Consider the following 5,741-nt stretch of genomic DNA (forward strand, 5'->3'; position numbering starts at 1 on the left):
GCCAGGCCCTGGCAGTTCCTTTGTGTGGTGATGGCACTGTCTAAACCCGTGTTTCTGGCGTACTGTCTGAGCACTCCTTGCTCCAGTGGAGCCCATCCGTGTGTGTATTCCCCTGCTGTGGACAGGGCTGCTTTTTATGCTTAACACCTCTTAGCTCTGTTAGTGGAAGAAATGGGTTTGGCAGGGTCTCTGCCCTGCCCTGGCTTGGCAGCAAGAGCCTGGCAGCAGGTAGCTGGTGTTGCTTCTCCGAGGCTGGCCATGAGCTGTCAGGTCTCCTGCTGCTGTGGCTTTGCAGCGAAGGACCTCTCCAACAATCCCCGTCTCATCCAGGCATGAGGGGCGCTTGGGATGTCTCTGGGGTTCTGGCACAGTGTGACACCACTGTGGCTGGGGAGAGAGGAGCTTCAACGCATTCCATGTGTCCCAGTGGCTTTCTGATGGTTGTCTTGGATCTCTGGTGCCAGCTGGCCTTGTGTTGTGACCCAGACTCAGTAGTTGGGTTCTGACCATGGTTTTTCTTCCTTTTCACCTGTTCTGACTCCCCACCTTGCTGCTTCGTTTTTTTTCCCTTCTGTGAGCTGAAGAATGTGCTGCTGCTGTACGTGGTTGCTTTATGTCAGGGAAGCCCTGGGTCCTAGGGATCAGGAGCCGACAAGAGGCTGGATGCGGCTGAGCCCTCAGCCTGAGGGGGGCAGTGGCTTTAGGATGCACAGAGCAGCTTTTAGGGAATGCAGGAACTGAGGGTTTCTGCAAGGAAGGTAAAATGCAGTTTGTGTGACAGAATGTTTCCCTGGGCCTTTGGGGCTGAGCCATGAGGGGGAGGGCAGGAGTTTTGTGGGGCTGGGCTGTGGGGTTTCTGTCCCAAAGCCTGGCATATCTTGGAGGGCTCCATCAAGCCATTTGTATTTAAGGGGAGAGGATTTAGTGGCAGAAGGATGGGACTGGGCGGGAGAAGGGGCTTGTGCGGAGCCGTGGGGATAAGCACAATGAAATTGGGAACGCTGCGTTTAAATAGCGCAACCTCCTGTGGGGGAGGAGGCGGTGCAGGCCCCGGGGGCCGGGCTGGCAGCTCACCTGCGCTGTCCTACTTGGGAGCTGTCTGCCGGCACCGCTGTCCCCTCCTCACACCACCTCTGCTGGGGAAATCGCTCCTGCCGGCTCTGGCAGGGACGCTACTGGCAGCAGGGCTGAGGCTGGGAGGGCTGGTGCTTCCCCTGCCGCACTCCAGCCCGTTTTTGGGTTAAATATCACCTCTCTGGTCTAGGATTGATTCTCCTTTCTGAGCTCTGCAGGGACACAGATACCAGAACTAAACCCAGGTGCTTTCTGCTGCCCAGGAAAGGAGCTCTCCAGGACTCCCCAAAGTCTTCCACAGCTTGAACAGGGGATTCTTCCTCTCTGCAAGTGTGAGAACATCACCATCCAGCAAGCGAGGGGCAGATCCATCCTGGCGTGTCTGTCCGCTGTGGAGGCTGGGGTGATGAGGCCATGGGATGGTGGGGTGCATGTCCCTGCTCCTGGCAGCCCATATATTCCCCACTGCCTCCCTAGTCGCAAATGCTAATTAAATCCAGCAGAGCGGCTGGAGAACCTCCTCCTTTCTTCCCTGCCATTTGTGGGACACGGTTTCTGGTGGGGGGACAGCACCTACAGGATTTCCAAGAGCATCTACCCCTGCTCCAAGGCTGTGTAAACCTGCTGGGGGGGCTGAGGGTGTCCCCAAGATCAGCACTCACAGCCCTCCCTGTGAACCTCAGCAGCCCCAGGTGAGCAGTTGGTATCAAGGCCTGCGTTTGTCCCCAGCCCTGCCCCTTTCCAGGACCCCTCCAGCAGAGACCCTGGTCACTGCCAGGGCAAGAGCCTTTCTTCAGCACCCTCCTCCCTGCCCAGATCCTTGCTAAGGGTACTGGGCAGCTCCTGAAGATACTGAGGGGAGGAAGATGCTGCTGGCTCAGGCTTGCCCTGGCTGGTGTGGGATTAATGATGGGAAAGCTGAGAACATCCCCTTTCTTTGCCGACATGATCAGCAGCTTCCTGTACGCCCTTGGGTTTCACCTGTGGCTCCAGAGTCCCTTCACCCCCTACAGCCAGGCCCCATGGGGACCACTGGACTTGATGGGAGCCACAGTCCTGCCACACTTGATGCAGGATGGCAGACCCCTCTCAGGCCGCAGTATTGGGGTTAGAGGCTGGTCCCTGATCCAAGAGACTGGGACCCTCCTGCACCACCCCAAAACCCTCTAGGCCCAGCAGGTGCTCCTGTCAGCAGAAGGCAAGGGGTGACTGCTCTCAGCAGGTCCCCATCCTTCTCCAGGCCAGGCATGGATGTGCTGTGGGCATCCCTGCTCCACTGGCATCACTGGCCCCCAGGACATCCCTTCCTCTTGAGCCCCCTAGCCCATGTGCATCCTCTCCCCGTGGCTATCCTTACCCCAAGGGCATCCCTCCTCCATGGGCATCCCCTGCACTATGGATGTGTCCTCCCCATTGACATTTCCTGCCCCATGGGTATCACTTCCCTATGGATATTCCTGCTCCAAGGGGAAGAAGGATGTTCCCCTTCTGTGGAAGTTTTAACCCAGCTGGCAAATTAGTACCTCTCACCTGCCACAACCCTCCATTTAATACACTGGCCATGATGTTCTATGGCATGGATAATCCTTTGACCAGTTTGGGTCAGCTCTCCTGGCTATGCTCCCTCTTGGTTTCTTGTGCACCTGCTCGCTGGCAGAACACAGAACACTGAAGAGTTCCTTTGTCCCTCCAGAAATATGAATGGGTTCTGCCCTGTGTAGCTCCATGACTTTAAGGCGCCCTGTGTGGGATAGAGGATAGAAGCAGGGCCCTACTAGTCCTGGTCATAGGATTTGCCACTCCTTGTAGAAATGGATTAGGATGTCTTACAGAATCACAGAACATCATGAGCTGGAATGGACACATCATGAACATCGAGTCCAGCTCCTGGCACTGCACAGGACACCCCAAGGGTTACACCCTGTGCCTGAGATCATTGTCCAAACACATCTTGAGCTCTCAGGCTTGGTGCTGTGACCGCTTCCCTGGGGAGCCTGTGCCAGTGCCCAACCACCCCTCCCTGTGAAAAACCTTTTCAACCTAAATCTCCTCTTCACAGAGCTTCACAGCTTCATTCTTGCCATAGGATCAGGAATACCATCAATCCTTGGACTCTGCCTGGGAAACTACCCACTGGAGACTGGGCAGCGAATATTCTGGAAGAGCCCCCATTTTTGATTGTTTTCCTTCGCAATTCCCATACCTGTGTCTCTATGGTCAAGGTAGGTTTTCCTTCCCACATTCTTGTCTCATCTCCATGTTCTCGCAGGTAAAATCACCAGGTACCCCATCCCCTGCCTCTTCCCTAAAAGGATGCCTGCTGTTACCAGTTTGGGGGAATGGAGGGCTTCCGAAGGTGGAAGGCAGGAAGGGATTACAGATGTGGATGCCCCATCCCTAGGAATGTTCAAGGTCAGGCTGGATGAGGCTTTGAGCAGCCTGGTCTAGTGGAAGGTGTCCCTACCCATGGCAGGGAGTTGGAATGAGATGAGCTTTAAGGTCCCTTCCAACCGAACCCATTCTATGACTGATTCTGTGAAAGAAGGGAGATGCAGAAAAATACTTCTCCCATAGTTTGACTCTCCGAGGAAAAGGGCCAAAGGTGCAGTTATGAACAGTTCCCAACAGATGGCTCCCGAAAATACAGAGGGGATGGCAGTGCTGAGTGCTTGTATTAGATTTGTCTCACAAACGGAGGTTCTGCTGTACCAATGGATCTGTGGGCTGAGGCCAATTGTGTGAGATTCAACCAGGACAAGTGCCAGGTCCTGCCCTTGGATCACAACAACCTCCTGCAGCTCCAGGCTGGGACAGAGTGGCTGGAAAACTCCTAGGTGGGAAGGGACCTGATGTTTTTCAGTGGCTGAACATGAGCTGGAGTGTGCCCAGGTGGCCAAGAAGGCCAAGGACATCCTGAATGTATCAGCAATGGTGTGGCCAGCAGGACCAGGGCGGTGACTGCCCCCCCGTACTGGGCACTGGTGAGGCCACACTCCAAGTGCTGTGTCCAGTTCTCAGCCCCCCACAGTAAGAAAGATTCTGAGGTGCTGGAGCATGTCCAGGGAAGGGCAACTGGGCTGGGGAAGGGTCTGGAGCACAAGTGAGGAGCAGCTGAGGGAGCTGGAGGTGTTTATCCTGGAGAAAAGGACGCTCAGTGTGGACCTGATCACTCTCTACAGTGACCTGATAGGAGGCTGTAGCCAGGCGGCAATGCGTCTCTTCTCCCAGTGAAATCCCCATAGTATTTAAAAGATGTGCATCATAGAATCACAGAATATTTGGGTTGGAAAAGGCCTCTAAGATTATGGAGTCCAACAAGTAACCCATGACTGCCAAGTCCACCACTAAACCATGTTCCTAAGCACCAGATCTGCACATCTTCGTGGAAAATTTCAGGGATGGTGTAGATGTGGCACTTAGAGACACCTATAAGCCACTAGTGCAAAGAAAAACCCAACCAGGCCCCATGGAGGACCAATGCCAGCACAGGGGACATGCACCAAGCAAGGTGCTCCTGTGAGCACATGCACAGGAATTCTTCAGTGCAAACAAAACAACCTTGTGACCAGAAACTATTAAACTAATACAGCAAATGTTTATGGCAAGCCTCGTCTTACACAGTCTGCTCAGATCTGTTGTTACTCCATCCTCTGGGCCCATGTTGGGCACCAGAAAGGACTGTTGAGGTTTCACAAGTGCCATGCAGCCACTCACTCATTCTCCCCATTTTATACACTAGACATGATGTTCTATGGCATGGATAATCCTTTGGCCAGTTTGGGTCAGCTCTCCTGGCCATGCTCCCTCCTGGCTTCTCGTGCACCTGCTCATGGGCAGACCATGGGAAACCAAGCAGTCCTTGAGTAAGGGTAAGCACTGCTGAGCAACAACTGAAACATCGGTGTGTTATCAACATGATTCTCATCCTGAATCCAAATCACAGCACTGAAACAGCTACTAGGGAGAAAATGAACTCTATCCCAGATGAAACCACCACTTCTTCCATACCATTTACAGCATGCCAGGACCCCCACTTCCCAATACCCCATCACCTTTCCTGTCTTCTGATATCAGTCTTTTGATCCCTTCCACTGCCTGAAGTGAGCCTATAAGAAGGATGGGGAGAGGTTTTTGACACAGGCATGTAGTGACAGGACAAAGAGTAATGGCTTAAAACTGAAAGAGGGGAGGTTTAGATTGGATACCAGAAAGAAATTCTTTACTGTCAGGGTGTGAAGCACTGGCATAGGTTGCCCAGAAAATTTGTGCATACCCCATCACTGGCAGTGGTCAAGGCCAGGCTGGATGGCACTTTGAGCAACCTGGTCGAGTGGAAGGTGTCCCTGCCCATGGCAGAGGGGTAGAATGAGATGAGGTTTAAGGTCCCTTCCAACCCAAATCATTCTTTGATTCTGTGGTGACACCATTCCCCCTGTCTATGGACCACCCTCCCTACAAAGTCCCTTGAGGCTGTTTAGTCTGTGATTTGGGCTTCATCTGTCCTAAGAGTCTTTTGGGGCAGGAATGATGGTGTGTGGTGGTGTCACATGTAGAAACCAGTTCTGATTCCATCACTGCTGGGCTTGGCTGGTTTCATAAAGCTCATCCTTCATTAACGTGGCAATCAAAGGAGAGTTGGGTCCAGATCCCCAGATTTGGAGAGGTGA

The sequence above is a fragment of the Coloeus monedula genome (assembly GCF_965178545.1).
Source record: "Coloeus monedula genome assembly, chromosome: Z".
NCBI lineage: Eukaryota > Metazoa > Chordata > Aves > Passeriformes > Corvidae > Coloeus > Coloeus monedula.